Below are 27,285 nucleotides of genomic sequence, written 5' to 3'. Positions count from 1 at the left end.
TCCACCCCCCTGGGATCTGTTTGGGTAACCTGTTTAACTATTTCACCTCCAGCACTCTCATATGTTAACGTCACAGCGACCGCTGCTGAAATCTGAGAGCCCCAAATCTGCCATTGATACCTCCCCCACAAGAGGTCCCAGGGCCGTCTTACCCATTAGGGTTAGTGGTGCCCTGTGCCACGGCGTCTGCCCATCATGGACCCCCAGCAGCGGGAGTCCGGGACTGACCGGGAGCAGCTGCGAGGGCATGCTGGGCGGCGGTGGCTCTTCCTATGGCTCTTCCTTCCTCTCTTGCTTCCTGCCTGGGAGAGGAGGCAGCGGCGGCAGATCGCAAAGATACGCTGCGCCCTTCTTCCTCCTGCCCGCCCCGCAGTAGTAGCGGGACTGTTGAGCAGTGGCGTAGCGTGGGGGGTGCAGGGGGGGCCGGCCGCACCGGGCGCAACATCTGGGGGTTAGGGTGTGCAAATCCACGGGTTAGGGGGCGCAAATCCACAGGTTAGGGGGCGCAAATTACTTGCCTTGCCCCGGGTGCTGACAACCCACGCTACGCCACTGCTGTTGAGGACGCCTGCACGGCAAGCGAGCCTCAAGCTGCCCAGTGCAGGGGGAGGAGAGGGGGAGGGGTGCCAAGAACTTCGCCCCTGCCCCTTCCGTCGTCAAGGAAAAAGGCGGAGGAGGGATTCATTCAGATTTGGGGTGGTGGGAGGGGAAAGCTTGGGGGGTGCACGACCACTAGGACTCAAACAAACAAACAAACAAACAAACAAACAGACAAACAAACAAACAAATTAAATAGCACCATGGCTCCACCCCACTAGACAAGGCCCTTCCTCTACACCTGGTTTTCACCCATCAAGCTTTCTTCATTTCAGTAAAGAAATAATAAAGGTGACAGTTCCATGCAACAGGTTGCCAGTATGTCTGAGGATATTTTCCCTGCACTCAGGAATTTTAGATTTTGTAATGCTTGGGTCTTCTAGCCAAGAGATATTTAGGGCATCTCTTCTGCAGTGAATCAAGCTGCTTGTGTAAAAAGCAGGGTTCAATATGAACACATAGCTATGTTAATGTTAGTCCAGGGACATCCAACTCCCAATAGACTGTGATCTACTCACAGTGCAAAAAAAACAACTGGCAGTGATCTACCCATTGTCGTTGGATGGATCAAAGTTGTTGAGCTGTTTTGGGGGAAGCCAAGGTGGCTGAGCAAATGAATGAATGGAACTGAATATATGAATGAATGAAACTGAATGAGCATTGCGATATACACAGAACAACATAATCAAAAGTTGATTATATAAAACACAGTTGTGGGTCCTGAAACCCCTATAGTGGAACTTAATCTGATGGCCCACATTTTTGCTAGGAAGCAAAAGTTGCTGAGCTTTTTTTAGGAAAGCCAAAGTTCTTGAGGTTTTTTTTGGGGGGGGGAGGGGAGTAGTTCACTGAGGGGCCAGAGATCTACCAAGAACACCCCATGATCTACCAGTAGATCGCGATCTACCTGTTGGACGTGCCTAGTCTAGCACATAAATTGAGCCTAATAATTGTTTTCTAGATGAACCTAACAGTCTCTTTGAATGTTATATATGGAATTAACCATTGTTTTCAACTTTGCAGGGATGATGAATGTTGCTGGTGACAGCAGCCCCTGTAATATTTGGGGGGATGTTTGTTCTTTTGATGTCTTGAATAATCCAGTTCTCTCCCCCCCCCCAGCAATTAATTTTAATAGTGAAACCCTAGGCGGATTTTTCCCGAAGTAAGTCGGAATGTAAGTGTGTATTAATTGCCGCCTAATTCATTTCTTCCATTTGGTAACATCAAATGTTCTACCAAATGGGATCAATTAAGGTATGATATTAGTAACGAAACCTTTGGTCTTTTGAGACCACAACCTGGTCCACAGTTTCACAAATGTCTGTGATTTTTGTAGTGCTGGTGTGCTATCATCTCTGTGCCAGATTAGAGCCTTAATTGTTCAATCTAGGCTCTTTTTGGAAGACCAGAGAAGGGGGCCCCCCTGGGGTTTTATGTCACAAAACAGACATCTCACACTGATAACCTAAATGGGAGCTCCTTAACATCCTCACGTGTGGGCACTGACTTGCCTCCGGAAAGAGACCACACACATGCTCTCAAACAGAGGATCCCATAATTGCCCGACATTTTCATGACTTGTTTTGAAGTCGTGTTATCAGATGCCGGGGGTGGCGGTGGGGATGGGCTGTGGAAGTTCCAATAACAATACTTCATAAATGGAAGCAGCTACAGAAGGGACCTGATAAACATTTCAGTACAAAGTATTTGTGTAGCTGAGCCTGTAATTTACACCACACTTGACTGCTTTAAAGCACTGGTTTCGCATTACACAAGATACTGTAATTACCATTCAGGGTGGGGGGTATGCGTTAAAGAAGGGGCTCACATAGCCAATATTTCTTGGTTGTCTAATCTTTTAAGAGATAATTCTGCTTTAGCATTACACCCTCTGCTTTGTTCCTAGCAGAATTGGCAGCTTTAAAATTATAACATAAAAATATTCATCTGGGGTAGGGAAAGGTACTGATTACATATATTATGATGGCTCTGCAATCACATAGTGTGGCACATTATAAAACATTTCCTCTCTGAATATTTCAGTGCTGGTTCCTCAGCTTTGGGATATGTTCTCTGGACTTAAAAACTTTGGTAGGCGGCAGATTAGAGCACCAGGAATTTTAGGTTTTGAATTTTTTTAAAATTCACTTTTGGGCCTGGTTGGTGCATCATGCTAAGACAAACCATGGCTCTGCAGGTTCCCAGAGAGGAGATTGCAGCTGATTTATTCCCTTCTGGTTGTTTTGCTGCTGAGCTAAGCCAAGGTTTGGTTTAGTGAGCCATCCCAAGCCATGTTTGGGGTTTAACTCTCTCCAGACGAACCCTGGGCTTGTAACCAAGGTTCGTGGTTTATTCAGGAGAGCCAAACCCATGAGCAACGTGTTATGGACAACGTGTTATGTCAAACCATGGTTTAGTTCACCTACTTTTAGCAGAACACTTTTCCATGAGCAGAACTTCCACGATACATTATTACTGGTTAACTCACTTCTCTGCCTTATGGCTAAGATGAAAGTGGAGTATCTGACTTCTCAATATTTCCAGGTAGATTTTCTTCTTCAGACAAGCAAGAGAAAATAGCATGTTAGCATAGTTGAAAAGGTGCTTGAAATCTTACCTTTTTTACTGGAAATGTTCCATTTGCCCGATTTTCCCCCCATTTTGGAAATGCATGAATTACCTGAGCATTGAAGCAATAAGGAATTGTCATCAAATATTTTCAGAATTTTGTAACTTTTGAGCTGCCGTTTGCATTTCTGAACTTTCCTGACCTGTGTGCTGCCTTTCTCTTACTATTGCCCTGACCGCCTTAAATAAGGACCTCCAATATCTCACATACTCCCTCTACTGGGCACTAACCGCCTGGTTACTTCAATCTTGTACACTTTGGCACTTACTTGAACTGGACACAGAGCCACATGCAGCATAATGGTAAAGTTAAAAGAATCCCGCAAAGCCCTGCTTCGTTTTAACTTAACAAATTTAGGAAAACAGAAATGGCCCCAAAGCAGAAATAGCCTCACTGTATTTCTACAACTGGAACTATTCTCGGCTTTTCACATCTTGTCTTCTTGGGAGTGGTTTTTCAAAGAAAAAGGACAAAGCACCTTTACACAAATATTCAGTCTCTGGGGGAAAGTTGGAAGCTTATTTGAGAAGGCTGTGTAACAGGGAAGGGGAACTGTGGCCCTTCAGGTGCTGTTGATGTATCTTCCACATGCCATCTTTGGAGGAGGTTATTGGAATAAGAACCGCTTATTGTCAGTGATGTCTTCCTCATTGATAGGAGATTGTGAAACACCTTGTGCCACAGATGGCACAACCAACAGTACTAGAAGTTTGGAGTGGGGAAGGGATTTCATTTCCCCAAAAAAACACTGCTTGCAGTTTTGAGTTGCTTTGAAAATGTAATTTCATCACAACTGGTATGCTAGCTATGGACAATTTATTTGGAACTCATAGGTTGTGTCCTAATATGATTAGGTGTTTTAAAATTCCCACGATAAATTCCATCTGTGCATTTGTTTCCAGCAGTGAAACTATCATACTGTGATCATATTTCTGAACATATCATCCAGCAGGAAGTCTTGTAAACTTACCTAAGGACAGAATAAATAAAGCAAACAAAAACACTGTAGTTATTTCTGCTTCAGGTAATTTACTGGTTTTGTCAATCTGATTATAAAATATGGTATTTGGGTTACACTTCATTTAAATCTATGCCTCACTAGCATTTACTTCACAACAACCCTGCATGAAATTAATATATAGTTTCCAAACTATATATAAAATACAGTGGTACCCCGGGATGCGAACGGGATCCGTTCCGGAGCCCCGTTCGCATCCTGAATGGAATGTAAGACGCAATGGCGCGTCTGCGCGAGTTGCATTTTGCCGCTTCCACACATGTGCGCGACATCATTTTGAGCATCTGCGCGAGTGGTGAAACCTGGAAGTAACGTGCTCCATTATGAAAGCGCTCAACCTGAAGCACATTCAACTCGAGGTATGACTGTATACAGTAATTACTTTTCCAATAGATAGAAAATTTATATTTACAAGATATATATTTACACGCAGTATTCAGAATGCTACCTTATTTCAGCCCGCCCTCTGTTTCTCTACTTGAGTCACTATATATTTATATATAGTTATATTTTAGAAACATGTCTAACATCTGCACTATGTATTTAAAGCAGTTTCTTACCACTTTTAAACAGTTGTGGCTTCACCAAAAGAACCCTGGGAAGTGTAGTTTGTTTGATGCATTCTACTTCAGACCAGTCACCATCTGATTTGAAAATCGAAGCTGCGGGTGGTTAAGCTGACATGTTTATTTCAGTCCGCTGTTGTGCAGATGAAATACGGAGTCTGTGGGGTTGCAGGCATGGGGAAACAGATCAGGTAGTTTGCACCAGGTGAAGACATCCCTGTTCCCTCTCTGGTGTGTACAGCAATTTAGAAATGCTACTTGAAAAACAGTGTTTTCAAGTCGCTAATGTCTACATAGCCTCTATCTGGATACAATCCAATATTTGCAACAGAAGCGACATACTATTAGACTGGGTTTCCCATCTGGCAAAGGAGTGCAGTCACATGTCTATAAAATGGACTGAGCCCATCTCTTCCCCTGTAAGCTGTATTGAATGAACAGATTCTTCAGACTTGTTTAATTTCTGTTACTTTGCATTAAGGTTTGCTGTGGATGAATAGAGAGTTAATAGCACAATAGGACACCTGAGATCTCCCATTTCCAAAATGCCTGGAAGACCACCTGTTCGTGTAGTAGGTACTTGCACACACAAGGATTATATAACATGTTTTGATTGGTCTCGATACGCCATTGTGCTGCTTAGCTTTTTGAGGAATATCTCCTTTGTCTTCTCTGTTTTGCTTGTTCTGCCCTAATCGTGCTGTACAAACAACCCGTAACAAAGGTCCTAAAGGCTCTGTGGGAGAGGTTTTTGAGATGCGTGCTGAAAGATGGGGCCGCACATAGGATGTGTTTTTGCAAGTTGTTTGTGTGGTTGTACTCTGTGTGTGGCCTAGCAGTGTGTCAATGCAAAGTGCCATTTGCCTTGAAGGCTTTCCAAACCACCGGGATGCTTGCAGCAGGAATCATTGCTTTGTAAGCAAAGAAACACAAGGGCCAAAATAGTTATTTGCTAATTGTTTCTTCTGTATACTCCCATTCCTGAGACTCTGTAAACTTCCTTCCCACTGTCGGGGCATGTTTCTCACAATAGCACCTCAAAGGCGTTTCGCCCATCTGCAAACACTTTGTGTCATAGCAAGCCTCTCCTCTTGGCTTCGTAGCTTTCAGGGCACAATTGCTAACCACCCCCAGCTCCATGCTTTTAGGCATGCCGGCACAGAAAACACCACCACCACAGAACACTTGGCCAAAGCCCAGGGGGAATGGGGGCAGAGTTGGCAGGGCTGAAGTAGGTGCCCATCTGCTAGAGATTCAAATCATCTTCACCACATAACTGTGAATTGTTAAGGGTATTGGCAATGGTACCCTTCATGGGGTAAACTACAATTCTTCTTCTTAGCTATCACTTGTAGCCGAGTAAGATTGTTTTCCATAAAACACGGTTTTAACAGTGAGTTCGTAAGTGACTGTGCAGGCCAATTTTGGATCTGCACATCCTTCCACAGTGGGGACACAGGTTTCTGGCCAAGAGTTGATCATGGTGAGGTTTTGCCAAGCGTGCCTTCCTCTTAGCATGTTTCTCCCTTTCAACCTGAGTTTGAGCATCTTCAAAGCCCATGACACCTTCAGTAAAGGCTGTTCTCCAATTGGAGCGCTCGCAGGCCAGTGTTTCTCAGTTGTCGGTGTTTATATTACTTTTTTTTTTTTAGATTTGCGTTGAGTTTGTTGACCACCAGCATTATATTTTCCATTTTTAAGTTCAGAATAGAGTACTTGCTTTGGAAGACAATAATCAGGCATCCACATGACCAGTCCAACGAAGTTGATGTTGAAGAATCATTGCTTCAACACTGGTGATCTTTGCTTCTTCCACTACACTGGCATTAGTTTGCCTGTCTCCCCAAGTGATGTGTAAATTTTCTGGGAGACAGTGTTGACAGAATCTTTTGAGGAGTTAGAGATGGCATTTATAAGTGGTCCATGTTTCACAAGCCTACAGTAAGGTTGGTAGTACAATCACTTTGTAAACTAGCATTTTGGTTTCCCTGCAAATGTCCCGGTCCTCAAAACACTCTGCACTTCAGCTGGGAGAAAGCTGCACTTGCAGACCTCAGGCGATCCTGGATTTCTGCATCAATGTTGGCCCGTATGGAAAGATAACTGCCCAAGTAGGAGAAGTGATCGACATTTTCCGTTGTTACACCATTGAGTTGGATTTGTGGTGCTGCACAGGGATTGTTTTGTGCTTGTTGGTACAGCACTTTGGGTTTTTTGGGATGTTGAATGGTACCCTTGTGTGGGGTAAACCACAATTTGCAGCATCCTTGGGTGGAAGCCCTGTGCTTTAAATGTATGCTGTGTATGCCACAACTTTGGCAAATGGCTTCAGCCAGACATTCAGCCAATGTTCTTCTACCCTCTAGGATTGGTACAGAGATCATATGGGCTTGTTTTTTAAATAGCTTTAATATCCAATAGGTTAGTCCTATTAACCCTTGGTATGCTTCAGAAGCCCTTTGTTGGATGCCGCCACTGGGTGAGCTGCTATGGGTGGATACTGGAGAAAAGGTCTTTATGGGGTGGGGTGGTTGAGAACCTTGGTTCTGCAGGACAAATGGAGAGGCGCTTGAGCCTGTGTATGTGTGGAAATGAACTTCTGTGTGTTTGACATGTAGCTTAACATAGACCCTCCAAGTGGCTGGGTTAACCCAGTCAGATGGGTGGGATATAAATATCATCCTCATCATAATTCGGAGAAATGTTGCAGGGTATGTCAAAGTGCAAGTAGATAAATAGGTACCGCTCCGGCGGGAAGGTAAATGGTGTTTCCGTGCGCTGCTCTGGTTCACCAGAAGTGGCTTAGTCATGCTGGCCACATGACTTGGAAGCTGTACGCTGGCTCCCTTGGCCAGTAAAGCGAGATGAGCCGGCCATGACTGGACCTAATGGTCAGGGGTCCCTTTACCTTTATGTAAACATAGGAAGGAAAAAGTCAATCACTGCAAGCCATTCTGAAATGCTGAAAGGTGGCTAAAATATTTAAAATAGGAAAGAAATAGTAAGTTGAAAGAATAAGCATGCAGAATGCACAGTAAGATTATCTGCCTCAAAGTTTTGTTGTTGCTTTGGGGTTTTTTCATAGGTTTTCTTCGGGGTGTGTGTGTGTAACTGGCTGCTTTCCCTGCTTTTACTAATGGCTGTAAGCCATCTTGAGGGTGTTTACGTTAAAAGGTGAGGTATCAACCCTATACATAAACAAATGTTGAGTTTGGAGTGAGGAGGGGGATGAAGAATGAAATTGCTGTTATGTTCTGCTGGGTTTTTATTCTGCAATATCCCAGAGAACAGCAGTACACTTTGGAAACGTTAACCCTATCAGTGCTTTATGACGGTTGTAAAACTGTGGCTTGGAAGAAAAACTAAAGACATTTCCTAAAGACCGTTCTGAGCTTACCATGAGGGAATCTTTCAGTTGCTGATGTAGGAAAGTCTGCGGCAAATCACAGCTCTAAGTAGGAATTAGTGCTAGAAACTAATGGTTCAGACAAAATGCACTGCAAATGTTGCCACGGCAATCAAGGAAAAGAGGGATATGTTCACTTATGCCTATATTAGTTTCCAGGCGGTTTGTGATCTCCATTAAATGCAACTTTCATCTGAAAGGGCTCAGGAAACATGGATTAACACTTATCTGTGATTCAGGGGTTGAGAAACTGTGACCCTCCAGATGACGCTGGCGCCAATTCCCAGCACCTTTTCCACTAGCCCCCACTGGGGCTGCTGCAATTTGGAGTCCCAACAACCACCTGAGGTCTACAAGTGTAACCTTCACCAGGTCCAGGAGGAAGAAATGGCCTGTGAGGATTCCAGAATGGAGGGGGGGAGCCTGTTTACCTGCAAACTTATTACTATGAGGTAAAATACAGAGCCTAAATTGTAGGACCTTCTTAAGGAAGGTTTTGCAAAGCCATTTCCTTAAATCTATTTGAGTTGAGCAGACCTTGTAAGACCATGTGATTCCTCACCCCCACCCCCTGGAGGCAATTGAAAACAGTGTTAGAGCAAAAACCAGTAACCTTCCAAACCAGTGAACTCCTGACTCAGGCTATAACAAAGAGTGTGTGAGAACTCTTGCGCAGGAAACCCAAATGCTCTCTCAAAATGCAGGCATTTCCTATGCATGGACAGAAGAACCTAACATGCGCCATCATAACTTGGACACTGCCGTTCCAAAGACAGTGAGGGACACGTTCTGTTGATTGTTGTTATTTAGTCGTTTAGTCGTGTCCAACTCTTCGTGACTCCCTGGACCAGAGCACACCAGGCACTCCTGTCTTCCACTGCCCTCCGCAGTTTGGTCAAACTCATGTTTGCAGCTTCGAGAACACTGTCCAACCATCTCGTCCTCTGTCGTCCCCTTCTCCTTGTGCCCTCCATCTTTCCCAGCATCAGGGTCTTTTCCAGGGAGTCTTCTCTTCTCATGAGGTGGCTAAAGTATTGGAGCCTTAGCTTCAGGATCTGTCCTTCCAGTGAGCACCCAGGGCTCCTTAAGAATGGATAGGTTTGATCTTCTTACAGTCCATGGGACTCTCAAGAGTCTCCTCCAGCACCATAATTCAAAAGCATCAAGCGTTCAGCCTTCTTTATGGTCCAGCTCTCACTTCCATACATTCTGTTCTGTTCCATACATTCTGTTCTGTTGATAGTGTTTATTAATATCATTTAATTTGTTAAATTTCTGTACCGCTCTTCATCCAAGGATCACAACGTAAAAACACAAAAATACATACCATAGTAACAAACAGAAATAATAGCCCCCACAGTTTAAAAGGCCATAGATTGTTTCATTAGCCAAAGGCTTGAGAAGAGAGGAATGCTTTTGTCTGGTGCCTAAAGATATGTTAGAAAGGTGCCAGGGAAACCTCCCTGGGGAGAGCATTCCACAAGTGGGGAGCCACCACAAAAAAGGCCCTTTCTCATGTCGCTGCCCTCTGGACATCTTGTGGAGGAAGCACATAAAGAAGGGCCTCAAGATTATGACTACAGGGTCCAGGTTGGGATAGGCGGTCTTTGAAGTTCCAAAGGAAGGTTTCTTGAGGAGTGGTTTTATCACTGCCTCTTCCACTGTAGGGACCGCCGCCTCTCACAAGGAGGCATTAATCACCTCCCTGGCCCAGCCAGCTGTCCGCATCCTTGAGTCTTACCAACTGAAACTCATCCAACAGAACAGGACTAGACAGTGTTCTGGTCACGTCCAAAGGTTCTTGCTGTTCCCGGTGGATGCAAGTGATTTGATCCTCAAAACATTTTGCAAATATTGAGCTACCGTCGGTTCTGCCATCTCCTTTGTTCCAGACTGTAAGAGGCCCTGCATTACCTTGAAAAGCTCTGCCAGGTGGCCCAATGAGGATTCAATGGAGGCAGCGAAGTATGCCTTCTTTGCTGCCTTCACTGCCACTAGGTGGGCTTGATGATGTGCCCTCACCAGTGTTCAGCTGCATTCAGCTGGAGTTTTCCTCCACTCATGCTTGACACGTTTACCAGCTTGTTTCCTCACCCTAAGTTCTGGAGTAACCAGGGAGCCAAGCGGCCTCCATGATGTGGGAGAGGAAGCTCAGGGGTGATCATGGAGGTAATTAGTTAGGTTCCAAAAGCAGGGTTGCCTTCTGTATTTCAAAAAGTAAAAACCAGGACACACTCTCTCTTTTCCAGGGAAAACCCATTCTTTCGCTTCAAACTGGAACAAACGTCAATTTGTGGAAAACCTATATTGCCATTTGCCCCAATTGAGCACTAAAGAGCAGTTTTCACCCAGGAGAAAGCAGTGGGACAAGAGGAAGTCTCCGCTTTCTATGTATGTATTATTTATTGTACATGCCATTTTTGTTATCTTTAGGTATGATTCTTATGTGCAATTTATGTTCATATGCATTTGTTTGGCTACAATCTCTTTTTAGGAAAACCCCAAAGTTATTGAGCTTGACTTGTCTAAGATCCAGGACAAAGCACCGCCTTTCGGATACAATCATACCTCAGGTTACAGACGCTTCAGGTTGCGTTTTCTCGTGTTGCGGACCATCGAAACCCGGAAGTACCGGAACGAGTTACTTCCGGGTTTTGGCGGTTGCGCATGCGCAGAAGCGCTAAATCATGCTTTGCGCATGCGCCGAATCGCAACCTGCATGTGCGCAGACGCAGCACTGCGGGTTGCGGACGCTGCAGGTTATGCATCCCGCATGGAGCATGTTTGCAACCCGAGCGTCCACTGTATTCCTTTCAAGTAATGTCTGGGAAAGTATGGCAGCCCTACCAAAAGGGCACACGAGAGCTGTCTCTAGATCCTTGGGGCAAGGAACATCAGCAAAAGACCACAAACTGGGAGGCCAGATGTCCTCCAAGGCTCTCTGACTGACCCTTGGAACTCTCCCCAGCCACACGTCCTCTTCCCATTCCATATCCCCCACCAGTCCTGCTTGCACTATCCCTTGGCTGTTTTTGCCTGGTAGTTTTGCTGCTTTCAGAGATTTGGGTGATGGTAGCTCAGGAGAGGGCTTTCTCAGCCAAGGGCCCAAGAATGCAAAACTCCCTCTCCTCATAAGCGCATCTGGCACCATCTCTTTACAGCTTTTGTTTGTTGCTGAAGAGATGCCTATTTCTTCTGGCCCTTGAAAACTGAAAAATTATTTCTGGTGTTCTCCCTGTAATGTATTCTATGGGGTCATGAATGTTGTTGTTTATTGCTCTTAATTTGATTATGGTTTTCATACTTTGTAATGAGCCCTAGGGCCTCCTGGTGAAGGCAAAAGAAGAAGTATTGTTATTACTGCTTCCTTTGCAGTTGTCAGATTCCTGAGCCGATGGAGCAAGGCTATGAGACAGATCAAAGAGTTGCATTGAACCCACCTATACTCAGAGTAGACCCATCAAAATCAACGGACATGCCTAACTTAGCTCCATTACTTTTAGTGGGTCAACACTGAGTATAACTAATTTGGATAACACTCAAAGACTTCCAGTCACTTCAGAACGGTCCATTTATTGATAGCTTTGAAATTCCGAGCCAAGAATGAAGATTAAAGCTGTGCTCTTCCTGTGGCCCCATCCTACCAAACACATGTTTTCTGGCATTTTCTCTTTCTTTTTGGTTTTCCTAAGAAATATGCAGACAAACCACTGGCATAGTGAAGACAGTTTATAGTCAACAATCTAGCTTTGTTAAACAAATACAAATTAGGAATCCAGCATCGGTTTACTTTTCTGTCACTCTAAATGCAAGTTTATGTGAACGGGATTCTTCTGCTCAACGTTTTTGTTTCGTTTTTTCACTTGCCGGCACAAGGCCCAGTGACACGAAGGCAGGTCAGGCAAGGGAGGGAAATTGGTGCGTGCCAAATGGGGCAGTCTGCATTTGGGGCGGGAGGGGGGGGGGAGAGAAACATGGTGTAGACGAGCCAAAGTCAAGTACAGCATCATATAACAGAAGAACCACAGTACTGGTTTGAGCCCGATAGAGTCATTCCAGAAGTTGCTCCTTTTGAACAATGGCAGATTTACATAACATTTCTCATACATGTTAATTGCAACCGTCAATTGCCTGCCAGAACACAGAAAACTCCCGTCACGGAATTGTTTTCTTATTACATCTGCTATCAATCAGTGGAAGGGAAGCTATGAGGTAACAGCGTCAATTAATATCGCTCAGAGGAAGAGAACGCAGCACGTTGGCCCCGCCCCACAAAAATAATAAAGCAAAAATATCAACGAAAGGAGACCTTTCCTTCCCAAATGAAGATGGGACAGTCGAGCTCATATCACAGCCGGCAAAACATTCTGCAAGAAAGAGCTTTCATGAGTAAAAATAATTTCCATAAAACATGCAGTGCTTTTTCTTCTAAAAAAAATGTTTAGGGGTACTCTCATTTTGACTCAAGAAAATCACCATTTTATAGTTCAGATTGGGAAAAATAAATACAATAAATGGACAAAAGATTCACAAAACGTTTAGGGGTATGCGCACCCCCCCCCAGAAAAAAAGCACTGAAAACATGGCTCTCCAAAAGAATTAATGTCAAGAAGATCTTGTCAAATTATTACAATGTAACATAACTGGGGATCAATCAAACTGATGATATGGGTAGATAAATGGAAATTGATGATATAAATTAAACTGATAACTAAATAATTTTCTCAATAATTCATATGCATGCTATTAAGGTTGATGGCTCTCTTAACTCAGAGAGTGAACATAAATGATCTTTTCATTAATGATACAAGTTAATTTTAAATCAGTACAATTTCTATCCAGTTTAATAAATCCTGATAATTATGAATATGAAATCACTGTTCCAGGCTAATACCTAACACAGTTCTGCATTAATTTAACATGTTTAATTGCGAACATTTGAACTGTGGGAAAATCCCAGTGAGATCAACAAAGCTATTTACTGTATATACTTGTATTTTTTTTACAGTTTAAATGCAACAGTTTGTACTCTTGCACCATTTGCTAATGACTGGTAAAAGCCCATCTATTTATTGTACTAAATTTATCACATTGAATGCTGAAAAGTGCCATTTAAGGCTTGGCTGCTGTACCAGTTAACTTAAATTAATATAAGATGTTTTTGACAGTGTGGAAAGAAACCTAGGTACATGCCCACTATACATTTTTTCTGCTCACTGAACACAAATTTGAGGGAGGTGGTCTCAAGTGGAATATTAGGACGGAGAATTGCTTGGAACAAAACATTTCATGACAAGTTGCTTGCTACTATTCAATGACCTCTGGAATAAACTGTACATAGCGTGTCTGAGGATGGATTCTTGGGCAGGGGATTCATTCATATGTACAGAATCCACCCCAATTGCAACTGCTACTGTAGTTTAAGCATGGCCAAGAGCGACTTAAAAGCCTTTCATGCGGAGGCAGATGAAACGGACAGTTATACTTCCCGGCTGGCATGCTTACTTTGTCTCTGCTGCTAAACAAAAGGTCTCTGTGCGAGGTCACTGTATAATGAGCCTCCGTTCAGCCGCAAATACATTGTCAATGTTTCCGTCCCAGTGCAGAACAAAGGGGCATGTCCCAATTCGGGTCAACACTTTGCAACATCATCATTTGATGAGAAAAACAATTTTTGTCATCAGTTGTGTCCTAAGCATCTCCACTTCATGGGAAGCAGACTTTTCGGATAGATACGACACTGACTGTGATGTCAAACGCCTCCATTGCCCTCTTTAATCTTAATTGGTGAATATTGGCTCTGAACCTTACTGTAGGTCTTTCTTTCTTTCTTTCTTTCTTTCTTTCTTTCTTTCTTTCTTTCTTTCTTTCTTTGCACACTTGGTATATGTGTGTCAGTCCTGTTTGGTCCTCTTTTGTCCTTCAAAGTCATAGTCGGTTGAAGAGAGAGGGCTGCCTCCGTTGTTTGGATGAAGAGAACACACTTAAGCGTCAAAACATCAGCCTAAATAAGTTTTTTTGTAGTTTACAATATAGCGCATGCCTTCGTCGATCATCAGACTGCAAGATTTCAGATCCAAGGATCCGATAAGAATGCTGGTAGCAAAGGGGTTAACACCCTACTCCCCACAGCCCTAAAACCCCAAAGAGGTTTCTTAGGAACACCAGTACAGGTGACCGGCCAAACTTGCAGAATCGTTGCAGAGATAATAGAGATAATGGAACGGAAGCCAGCTTTCACATGCAGAAGGACACATTTGGATCCACACACCACTCCAAACTGGATCTTAAGTTGCTCCTCACTTTGTGTAAAGAAGGGTGGAGTCCATCAAATCTCTTCTCAATTTGTAGTCCTATATACTACACCAGCACCACAATTCAAAAGCATCAATTCTTTGGCAATCAGCCTTCTTTATGGTCCAGCTCTCACTTCCATACATCACTACTGGGAAAACCATAGCTCTAACTATACGGACCTTGTCGGCAAGGTGATGTCTCTGCTTTTTAAGATGCTGTCTAGGTTTGTCATTGCTTTTCTCCCAAGAAGCAGGCATCTTTTAATTTCGTGACTGTTGTCACCATCTGCAGTGATCATGGAACCAAGTAGTGATGTATGGAAGTGAGAGCTGGACCATAAAGAAGGCTGATCGCCGAAGAATTGATGCTTTTAAATTATGGTGCTGGAGGAGACTCTTGAGAGTCCCATGGACTGCAAGAGAGATCAAACCTATCCATTCTTAAGGAAATCCACCCTGAGTGCTCACTGGAAGGACAGATCCTGAAGCTGAGGCTCCAATACTCTGGCCACCTCATAAGAAGAGAAGACTCCCTGGAAAAGACCCTGATGTTGGGAAAGATGGAGGGCACAAGGAGAAGGGGGCGACAGAGGACAAGATGGTTGGACAGTGTTCTCGAAGCTACCAATATGAGTCTGACCAAACTGCGGGAGGCAGTGGAAGACAGCAGTGCCTGGCATGCTCTGGTCCATGGGGTCATGAAGAGTCAGACACGACTAAATGACTAAACAACAACAAATGCTACACCAGGGCTTGGGCATTTTTGGACCACCTTCTAAGGGCCACTTGCCAGGCATAGGCAAAATTGGACGGAGCAGAAAATAGAACTCCACAGAATCTAAGCTGTTATGAACATATCAAGCACACAGCTCTGACATATGCAACACATTATTCTGGTTGTAAAATGTGCTCTGTATTGGCTTTTTGCAATTACGTGCTGTTCTGTTATTTTTGACATAACTATTTTAAATGCGCTAATTGTTGCGAAAGGGGTGTAAAAACACCTTGTATTAATTCACAGTGCCCTTAACACTTTGGGTCAGGGATATGTTAAGGCCTGCCTAATCCCTCACATTCCCCCATCACTGAGATCTTGGGGGAAGCCACTCACTGTTTATGGTTCCCCATAGCTTGTATCCCCATCAGGGGCCAAATTTTGTGGGTCCAACTATATGGAACTTGCTTCTAGACGAACTTCTGTCTCCTACGGAAGACATTTCTTTTTACAGCAGTAGGCATTTTAATTGAAGTTTGATTTGATAATTTTAACTGATTCTTTTCCTTTACTTTTTCCATTGTATCCTTTTAAACCGCTTAGATAGGATAATAGTTAAGCGGTATATAAATTGTTTGAGTAAGTAAAGAAATATTTTAGCTGTTTTTCTTTATGGCTTTACAAAAAAGCAATAAATATCTCTTGAATGAGATGCCTGTTGAATGAGAAATGAAACACAGGACAGCAGAATATGGGGATAGTACTCCAACAATTTGCAGTTTTTGAAAGAAGGAAGGGGTCACGAGACCCAAATATTTTGTAAAAGTGACTTGTTTACACTGCCTTTCTGCTATGGTATTGCCCATTAAATAAATCTCACTCCTATGATTAATGAAAAACCCATTGAGACCCTTGTTCTTGACCCAAATGCTTCAGCATTTTATGGTTATTCTTAATGAGGACTACGCACTTGGGGGTCACTTGAGATTGTCTGGGTAAAGCCAACAGACTTGTGATTTATTCTGCAATTGTAATTTGTGGTTATACACACACACACACACAGTGAAAAAAATCTCAGCTGCTATTTATTTATTTAAATAACGGTCAATATTTCACCACAACAAAGCTTTCCAGTCAGTTAATAATACCATCTCCAAACACTTTACAAAATGTGAAAGAATAATATTAATATTTATTTTTTGCTGCTGTTACCTGTTTGCAGGTAACACACAGAAGTGATTCCTCTACAAATTCTTAAGCAAGTGTCTCAGACTGCCTAACACAGATGCTGTGTACAGGAACAGAGGTATCATGTGAAGAGACCATTAATCATATACCAGGTGCGCTAAGTGCAGAAACATAATTTCTATCACCTAGGCTGAGCAATTTGCTAATTAACGTTTTCAGGGTTTCCCTCCCCCGCCCCCCAGCCCTTAAATTGTAAACTGAGAAAATGATGTCAGGATTACTTTAAACCCATAAATACCAGGTTGATTTGGTATGCTCCTCTTGGCTGCTAGCGCTGTAGGGGGGAAATAGTTGAATCCTTTCCAGTCATATAAAAGTCCTGAATTTAATAGAAGCAACCAGCCAAAAGTTGGCTTCCGTTCCACTTAATTTTGGTTTTGTAAATTACAGAGTGCTGTAAATAGGATGCTAATATTCTTATAACACACCACCCCACTCTTCTGGTGCCTATTGCCAACGGCTTTCAGAGTATTCGAGGTGGGGTGGGGGTGGATGAATTATGCTTTATAGCACTGTGTGAGGTAGACTGCTATTTTTATCTCTACATGGACATAAATGTGAATGCTGTGGTGGTGGTGAATTCATCAATGGCATGCAGCCTTACAGTCCCGCAGGATGTCGTATCATTCTTGTTGCTAAATTGTAGTTAGAATACTGGAATATTTCACATTTCTGCATGGTTAGTCATTTGTTCCCAGGCACGGGTGTAGCCAGGGGGGTGCAGGTGCCCCCTCTAAATCAAGTAAATCAATTAAAAAATACTTAATTAACTGACCAATTGCATCACAGAAAACTTGGTTCTGCTCCCCCAATAAAAACTGCTCCCCCCAAAATAAATCCTGGTTACACCCATGTTCCTAGGCCCAGTTCAAAGTGCTAAGCACATTGAGTGGCCCCCAGGACTTTGGCACCTAATCCTGGAGGAGCCCCAGGAGCAAATTTAGTTCACATCACTTAATTGGGGGGGCGTGTCCAACTAGACCCAATTTGAGTCACATGACTCAATCAATTGATTGATTCCCCCCATTTTTTTATTAAGTTTTCCACAATTATAACATAGAAAAGAGGAAAAAACACACACAAAAGAAAACACATTACAATACTAAAACAAGAAAAAGAAAATTTAAACACATATTACTTGTAAATCCCAATTTATCTTTCATTGTTAAATGACTTCCTCAGATCCCTCCTATCTGAATTTCATTGTATCACCAGCTCTCCACTATTATTTTTCTATTTAAATTAATTCCGTCAATTAACTACCTTTTTTTCTTTTCTTAATATTCTAAATCCAAATTACTTACAATTCAATCTTATTTTAATCCTAGGTCTATTTGGTACTTTCAGGTAACGTCTAGTTACTTATATTACAATATTTAATTAAAGAATCCTTAAATTTCCTCCAATCTTCTTGGTGTTCCTCTTCTTTCTGATCACGGATTCTTCCAGTCAGTTCGGCTAGCTCCAAAAACTCCAGCATCTTCATCTGCCATTCTTCTACTGTTGGAATTTCCAATTTTTGGCTAATAGCAGTCTTGCCGCTGTGGTGGCATACAAAAATCATCTAACATCTTTTTCGGGCAATTCCAATCCTATTATTCCAAGTAGAAAGGCCTCTGGTTTCCAAAATTGATTGATTTTTCTCGTCCTATATTTTTCAACAGTCCCAAAGTTTGAGAGTCAGTAGCACAGATGTTGTAAAGGTTTGTTCCACACAATAGAGGGTGGAACTTACCTGGGAGTCCTCAGTTGGCTCCAGAGCTTCTCCCACCCTGCCCTCCCTCAGTTAAGCCTTCTTTTGCAGGTTAACTTCTTCTCCACAGGTACGTGGGCGCTGCTACCTCACTGGTTGCTGCTAAAGGACCGGGAAGGAATTTCCCTACATTGGCAGGTTTTGCCTTCCCCGTAGCAAAAGGTCACAACTTTGGCTCTGTAATAAACAAAATCTGCCCTTATTCCCTTATAGAGTCCTTTGTAGGTTCTCCATCGGTAGGAGAAAATAACAGAGGCCAACCAGAGAATATTGAGAAGCAAAGCAGCTAGTAAGCCTGATCTTTATTGAACTGTTGCAACAGAGTGTTCCCCTCACATGCAGGAAAGGAGGAGGACCTCGAACCATGGGTGTGCCTACCCTTATATAGACATTTTAAATTCCCTGCCCTGGAGTTCAAGACCACCCCTCCATACATCATACATACATCACAGAAGGGGTATAACCCAAGACCACCCCCCACAAGCATCATACCTACATCACAGAAAAGGTGGTTTACAACAGAAATTTGAATGTTGTTTTTTCCTGTCTGCCAGGTTATGTGATAATGCCTTATCTGATTGCCTTTCCTGGTAGTCTGGCCATTCCTTTGAGATGGTGATTATCCAATTTCTGAGACAATGGGAAGGTTCCCTCACCCCCTCCCTCCTTGCAGAGAAAACATTTGGTCAGTTTGGGAGTCAAAAAGGTTTCAGGGCGGTCTTCCTGTGCTGCTCCAGACATGTGGTCCACATATCCATGTACGTGCTTGGTTGGTACATTTATGAACATATTATATATATATATATATATATATATATATATATATATATATATATATATATGCAGGTTTTGGTGTCCTCGGGTGTCTTCCCGTGTAAAAGTTGGGGTGTCTAGGCGACGTTTCGACGAGGTCTCACTCGTCATCTTCAGGCTGGTGCTTTTGGCTTCTTGTTACTGGAACAGAGCAGGATCTCAGTGTTTGAGTTCCTATAAATACTGTTGAGGAGGTGTGGTGTATAGCCTCCAATGTTCTGGGCAGAGAGGAAGTTCCCAGGCTAGTGTGCCTTTTCTTCTTTTGTTCCTTAATTGCTTGAGGGATATCTTGAGTGATTTCTTGAGTGATATCCTGAGTACCACTTAGGTGGGTCATTAGGTGTGGATTAGTTGCTAAAGCCTTTGTGTCTTGACCTCTTGAACTTTGTGAAGAGTTTTTCTGAGAAGATGGCTGTACTGCATTTAGTTGTGCTCTGGCTTGGCTTCGTGTATAGGGGCGAGCTGTGGTTTTGTGGCCTGTGCCAGCCAGATCTGTGTAGGGATTGCAGGGGGGTGCAGCATCCGGAGGTGCCACCATGGTTTGGCTACTGGATGGTGTCTGTAATTTATCTGTGGAGAGGGTCTGGGTTTGGGTCTGGTGTGGTTGATTGGTGATGGCGTTCTGTGTGCCTCTGGATCTGGTGTCAGTTTTTGTGGGGAGGGCTAATTTCCAGATGTCTGGCAAGCGGGATGTGTCGTCACGCTTGTTCATGTTGTGAGGGTGTTTCTCTATCTCGATGGCTTCCATGATTATTCTCTTGTGGTGATGTTCCATGTTAGAGAGCAATTTGGAATCTGCAAAATTAATTTCGTGTCCTGTTTCTTTCATGTGTTGGAAAAGAGAGGAAGTTTTTTCTTCTTTTTTGACGGCATTCTTGTGTTCTGCGATACGTGCATTTATTCGTCTGTTTGTTTGTCCAATGTACGTGGCTGGGCAGACTTTGCAGGGTATTTCATAGACCCCTTGGTTTTCCAACTGGATTTTATCCTTGGGGTTTCTGAGGATATTGGCTATCTTTTGGTTGGCGCAAAAGGCTGTTTTGATATTGTGTTTATGGAGGATTTTGCTAATTTTATCTGTAGTGCCCTTGATATAAGGAAGGAGGGCCATGCCATTGTTTTCTTCTGTGTCTTGGTTTTTGGGGGGTGTTTCTTTTTGGATTAGCTTCGTAACCCTGTTTTGCTGGTATCCATTGGCAATTAACACATTTGAGAGATTCTGTAACTCAGTTGTCAAGTGGTCTTTGTCAGCCAGGCGTTTGGTTCTGGAGATGAGAGTCTTGGCTACGGAGTTTATTTGTGCAGGGTGGTGGTGTGATTGTGCATGTAAGTAGCGGTTGGTGTGTGTTTTTTTCCGGTAGATAGTGTGTCCTAGGGAGCCATCAGGTTTTTTGTAGATTAGGACGTCAAGGAAGGGAAGTTGGTTGTTGGCTTCTATTTCCATAGTGAATTGTATTTTGGGGTGTAGGCTGTTGAGATGTGTGAGGAAGCTGTCCAGTTTTTCCTTCCCGTGTGGCCAAATTACAAAGGTGTCGTCAACATATCTGAGCCAAAGTTTAGGTTTGTGTTCTGACTTGTCTAAAGCATTGGTTTCAAAGTGTTCCATGTAAAGGTTTGCGATGACCGGTGAGAGGGGTGATCCCATAGGTGCTCCTTCTATCTGTTTGTATCTTTGTCCATTGTGGATGAAGTACGTGTTGGTTAGGCAGTGGTTGGTCAGGTCCAATTGTTAATTGCCAATGGATACCAGCAAAACAGGGTTACGAAGCTAATCCAAAAAGAAACACCCCCCAAAAACCAAGACACAGAAGAAAACAATGGCATGGCCCTCCTTCCTTATATCAAGGGCACTACAGATAAAATTAGCAAAATCCTCCATAAACACAATATCAAAACAGCCTTTTGCGCCAACCAAAAAATAGCCAATATCCTCAGAAACCCCAAGGATAAAATCCAGTTGGAAAACCAAGGGGTCTATGAAATACCCTGCAAAGTCTGCCCAGCCACGTACATTGGACAAACAAACAGACGAATAAATGCACGTATCGCAGAACACAAGAATGCCGTCAAAAAAGAAGAAAAAACTTCCTCTCTTTTCCAACACATGAAAGAAACAGGACACGAAATTAATTTTGCAGATTCCAAATTGCTCTCTAACATGGAACATCACCACAAGAGAATAATCATGGAAACCATCGAGATAGAGAAACACCCTCACAACATGAACAAGCGTGACGACACATCCCGCTTGCCAGACATCTGGAAATTAGCCCTCCCCACAAAAACTGACACCAGATCCAGAGGCACACAGAACGCCATCACCAATCAACCACACCAGACCCAAACCCAGACCCTCTCCACAGATAAATTACAGACACCATCCAGTAGCCAAACCATGGTGGCACCTCCGGATGCTGCACCCCCCTGCAATCCCTACACAGATCTGGCTGGCACAGGCCACAAAACCACAGCTCGCCCCTATACACGAAGCCAAGCCAGAGCACAACTAAATGCAGTACAGCCATCTTCTCAGAAAAACTCTTCACAAAGTTCAAGAGGTCAAGACACAAAGGCTTTAGCAACTAATCCACACCTAATGACCCACCTAAGTGGTACTCAGGATATCACTCAAGAAATCACTCAAGATATCCCTCAAGCAATTAAGGAACAAAAGAAGAAAAGGCACACTAGCCTGGGAACTTCCTCTCTGCCCAGAACATTGGAGGCTATACACCACACCTCCTCAACAGTATTTATAGGAACTCAAACACTGAGATCCTGCTCTGTTCCAGTAACAAGAAGCCAAAAGCACCAGCCTGAAGATGACGAGTGAGACCTCGTCGAAACGTCGCCTAGACACCCCAACTTTTACACGGGAAGACACCCGAGGACACCAAAACCTGCATTCCTGTACCCGTGAAAATCTACGAAAGCAAATATATATATATATATATATATAAAACCTTTTTTTAAAATTTCAGTGGTTTCAGGCCTTGGGTGGAATCCTTTAGTCTATCTTCCCTAAATGGGGGAGGGGGAGATGAAGCGGTGACCCACGCCCCCCCACCCCCGTGCGGCGGCGATCCCATGGTTCCCCGTTAAAGGGGTTATTTTGTGGGGAGTCATTGGCCATACGCCAATAGGTTGTCAGTGGTCTCCCCTGCGTTGCAGCGAAATGGGGGGCGGGCTCTCTGCTTAAACATATGTTCTCCAGAGTCAGCCCAATCCCCACGCATTCTGGATAACCCTGATGTTCCCCAGATCCCTGGCTGGGGACTGGGAGGGATAAACGCCCAATGCCTGAGCCAAGGTCTCCCTACATCTGAATCTTTAATAAAGTTGTGGCCAATTTTAATCCCATAACACGTTGTCGTGAGTCATTATTCCACTAGGGAGTCGGCTGGGGTTGGAGGTCTCTGCCTGTCCACCAAATAACTATATCTTTCTGATTCCTTAAAGAAAAGGCTTGCACCCCCTTTGTGATTTTCATGGCTCAGTCCCATGCTGCTTTTGCTTGGGAGGGTGTGGAGATACAGTAATTGTAACTTATCTCATGTTTCCTTCATGGACCACTCAATGTCCAGGGTCCATAGCCACACAGCTGCCTATCTTTCCTTACTAAATCCGCAAATGCTTTTTATTTGAGCCTTACCTCTATTTATTGAATCGAATTTCACGAGAGAGCACTGTGTTTAGGTTTACATTCTGCTTTAGATGATCTTTAACTGTAATTTCCTTAGAGGGGCTTTTACAATGTTGGTGCTATTGGCAAAAGATTCAAAGCTTGCTTTAAGTCCTTTTGCTTTCCTGCTGCAATGTGGACAGCACATTGTCATGCGCCTTGATCCTTCAGTGTGCTGTAAATCAAGACCTAACCTGCAAGAATTGATCTCTAGTGAGTTAGATGAAAGGACCTTGCTTCTCAGAAACATTCATTCCTGGCCTTTAGCAGAGCAAAGCCAGCGTGCCAAATGTGATATACGATACAGATTACAGTCCAAAAGGAACTTGGCTTATTTTGCTTAGGACCTTTAAGAGACCTCAGATCACGATGAATTTTCTTCATCCTGGTGAAAGATAAACTGTAAACTTTAATTCAGAGCTAACTTTTGGTGAACTCTATGCACTCTCCCCTTCAGGTTTCCCAACACTTGCATAGTGAATGATGTAACTTACGTTTTGAGTAATAATAATTCTGATTTCAGCCAAATGAAGTTATCACGTTATCTGGGAAATGGTTAAGATCACTGAGTTGTCAGGTGTGACGATCAGATTTGCATCCAAATGTCACTCAGTAATAGTAAGGCTACATCTAGGCCAGAGCTAGCAAAACATAACATATCTTTAAGGGTGCATAATGTGGCTAGCACATTCTTTACTCACATGACTTACAATTAATTGAACTAGTGCTAGAGTGTCTTTGGTACATACAGTCAGTGCTTTTTTCTAGAAAAATAGGTGCTGGTACTCACCATGAAGGGGACGTGGGTGGCACTGAGGGTTAAACCACAGAGCCTAGGACCTGCCGATCAGAAGGTCGGTGGTTCGAATCCCCGCAACGGGTTGAGCTCCTGTTGCTTGGTCCCTGCTCCTGCCAACCTAGCAGTTCAAAAGCACGTCAAGTACAAGTAGATAAATAGGTACCCCTCCAGCAGGAAGGTAAACAGCGTTTCCGTGTGCTGCTCTGGTTCACCAGAAGCAGCTTAGTCATGCTGGCCACATGACCCGGAAGCTGGACGTCTGCTCCCTCGGCCAATAAAGCGAGATGAACGCCACAACCCCAGTGTCGGTCATGACTGGACCTAATGGTCAGGGGTCCCTTTACCTTTTACTCATCATAAAGTTCTTTCAGTAAGCGCCACACTTTTTAACAAAGGAAAAGAGGTGCCAGTACTACGTAACCTTGAGTACACTCGGGGGGGGGGGGGGAGCATGCCATGCAGTGTTTTTATAGCCTTATTTTTTTGTTGAGGCTATTTTGCTTTTGAGGCTGATAGAAGAAGAGTTTGGATTTGATATCCTGCTTTATCACTACGCTAAGGACAGGGGTGTACAAAGTGGGGGGCGGTCCGCCCCAGGTGCCACTCTGGGGTGTGTGTGTGACAAGATGGCCCCTGCCTCCCCCCAGCTGCAGAGCGGCCGAGGGCGCACGCAGTCCATACGGGCTGCCTCTTGCACGGCAACTGTACAGGCTGCCGTGCGTGCACACTCTGTATGGGATGCCGCACATGCGCACTTCATACGGGCTGCCCCACCCCAGGTTCTGGAGAGGGTTCCTCCGCCACTGCCTAAGGAGTCTCAAAGCGGCTAACATTCTTCTTTCCCTTCCTCCCCAATAACAAACACTCTGTGAGGTGAATGGGGCTGAGAGACTTCAGAGAAGTGTGACTGGCCCAAGGTCACCCAGCAGCTGCATGTGGAGGAGCGGGGAAGCGAACCCCGTTCACCAGATTACGAGACTATCGCTCTTAACCACTACACCACACTGCATCTAACAAATAAGCAACTTTGGTGGCAACTTGGGGTGTCATGGTTTGACACTTGAAAACTAGACTTCGGAAAGCTTGTCCATCGGTTCAGTTCTCTAGTCATTAGCTAGGGGTTGTCAAGGAAAATAGACTGAACTTGAAAACTTGCTCAAGCATGGAAGTAGGTGAGAAATAAAATACATGGGCAGGGATGATGTTAATTCCTCAGCATGAAAACACAACTCCTCCATGCTCTTATTTTGGATCACCCAACCTCCTCTGTACAAGCCGTCAGCATTCAGTAGGGAATGCCCATAAACTGTTTAACTGATTTTATAATGAATTGATTTTAGAATGCTGCATTATTTTACTCTTGTTAGTTGCTCTGAGACCGGCTTTGGCTGGGGAAGGCGGTATATAAATAAAAATTTATTATTATTATTATTATTAAGTGGGTGGGGGGAGCCTGTTTCAACAATGACTCAGATTTTTAAATAAGTACATTTGGGAAGGTCCTGCAAAGTCCATGGGGTGATGGACTGAGAAGGCTTTTTGAAATTAGTATGCTAATAGTTTCAGAGTGTCAGGCCGTATGTAGTCAAAATAGCACCAAACATACACGAGAGGGAGGTATAAGCAGGCTTGGGAGAAATCACAGGTTTGAAGATGTGCAACAAATTTGAATAAAATAATTCCCATAGTGAACCCCAAAACCAGCTCAGTGAGGACTGAGCATGCTTAGTGGACATGGAACACTGACCGATGGTTAGGATTAAAAACAAACACACCCTGGGGAGACGAAATAGAATGGAGTCTCCTAAAGAGAAGCTCTTCACACTGCAACATTTTATTGCAGGCCCGACTTGTGAAGGTCCTATTTTCCTTCTGTAAGCCTGCACTTTAGATGTCGGGACTCCCTTCTGAAAAATGCATATTCAAATGTGTTGTCTTTTTGCTTTGGCAAAGCAGCAACATGAAACGCACTCTATGCGCAACAGCCCTTACATGCTGATAACTGAGAAATCCCGGCTACATCACCCGGTGAGGGTGACGTTAAAGCTTCAGTGGAACCGTTCTCAAAACATTCAGTAGAATCGACTGATTTCTTATGTTTATATAGATCTGTGGAGCTTATTTAACTGACAAATTGGATTTTATTTCCTAGTTAACTATATCTTTCAATGACCGATCATCATCGAAACCTGAAATAAATGCTACCTGATTAAAGTAGTAAAGGTTAAAATATTTAAAACACATGCCGTAGACCCGAGAAATCAAGTCAAGATGTGTATGGGTAAGAATTATTAGAGGGTTTATGAAATCTGCCCCGAACAAATTAATTCATCTGTTTAGCCAAAGGCCTGTCAATGAATTCAAGAGCCATTTTTAAAAAGAGAACATCTGTTGCATATTTAAAGGTTCTGTTTATATGTGAATATAGTGGATTATTCTGTCCGAGGGAGGATACACAGTTTACATAAATGTAGTCGGAAGTTAATTTTAAATTGCTCTTATGTCACCGAGGATCAAGATTAATCTAATAATTCTAACAGGTTTTTTTTAAACTCTCCAGGATGCATGGAAGAAGGTGAATTAGATCTGGATTGGGACTGGGAAAGAGATACAACAATATAGTATAAACACTTTTACCATCAACCCTCTCCTGCTTAGAGTACGGCAATGTGCTCTACGTGGGGTACCTCTGAAGGTGACCTGGAAACTACAACTAACCCAGAATGCGGCAGCTAGACTGGTGACTGGGGGTGGCCACCGATACCATAACACCAGTCTTGAAAGACCTACATTGGCTCCCAGTACATTTTCGAGCACAATTCAAAGTGTTGGTGCTGACCTTTAAAGCCCTAAACGGCCTCGGCCCAGTATACCTGAAGGAGTGTCTCCACCCCCATCGTTCTGCCCGGACACTGAGGTCCAGCACTGAGGGCCTTCTGCCGGTTCCCTCCCTGCAAGAAGCGAGGTTACAGGGAACCAGGCAGAGGGCCTTCTCGGTGGTGGCGCCTGCCCTGTGGAACACCCTCCCATCAGATGTCAAGGAAATAAACAACTATCTGACTTTTAGAAGACATTTGAAGGCAGCCCAGTTTAGGGAAGCTTTTAATGCTTGGTATTTTATTGCTTTTTAAATATTCTGTCGGAAGCAACCCAGAATGGCTGGCTTACAATTATTACAATTGTAATAATAAAATTTAGGGCATTCAGATGGAAGCAAATGAATAATAGTCCTTCATCCTCCCCCAACTATGTTTTTTTCTCTTCTTAAGCAGGCACAGGTTGCAGTGGTGGGGAAGCTGTGGCCCTTCAAATGTCACTATAACACCCATCATCAATGATCATTGACCATCCCACAACATTGGGTGGGGATAACCTAGAGGATCTCAGGTTCCCTACCCTGGTCATATGGTCTTATCATTCAAAAAGCAATTAGGCTTTTAATTCATGACTGAGAATGCCTTGGTTGCCCATATTAACATTCTTTGTTAGGAGAAAGATAAAGTGTTGCCTCGTTCATTTTCCTTGAACTTTTGGTGGCTCTGAGTGCCATTGCAAATTGTATTCCTTTGGGTCAATTGCATGTATTGGGAGCAGGGGACACTGTCTTGTAATGGTTCCATTCCTACCACATTTGGTGATTCCAGAAGTGGGGTTCTGATGTGGTTCTGCAGGGATATATTCTATTGCCCATGGTTGTTTTTTTAAAAAATAACTGTACATGAAACCACCAATAAAGGTAATCCAAAAGTTTGGTGTACAG

The sequence above is a fragment of the Podarcis muralis genome, chromosome 11 (assembly GCF_964188315.1).
Source record: "Podarcis muralis chromosome 11, rPodMur119.hap1.1, whole genome shotgun sequence".
Taxonomy (NCBI): Eukaryota; Metazoa; Chordata; class Lepidosauria; order Squamata; family Lacertidae; genus Podarcis; species Podarcis muralis.
The sequence above is the reverse complement of the archived record's forward strand: the minus strand, read 5'-3'. Positions refer to the sequence as shown.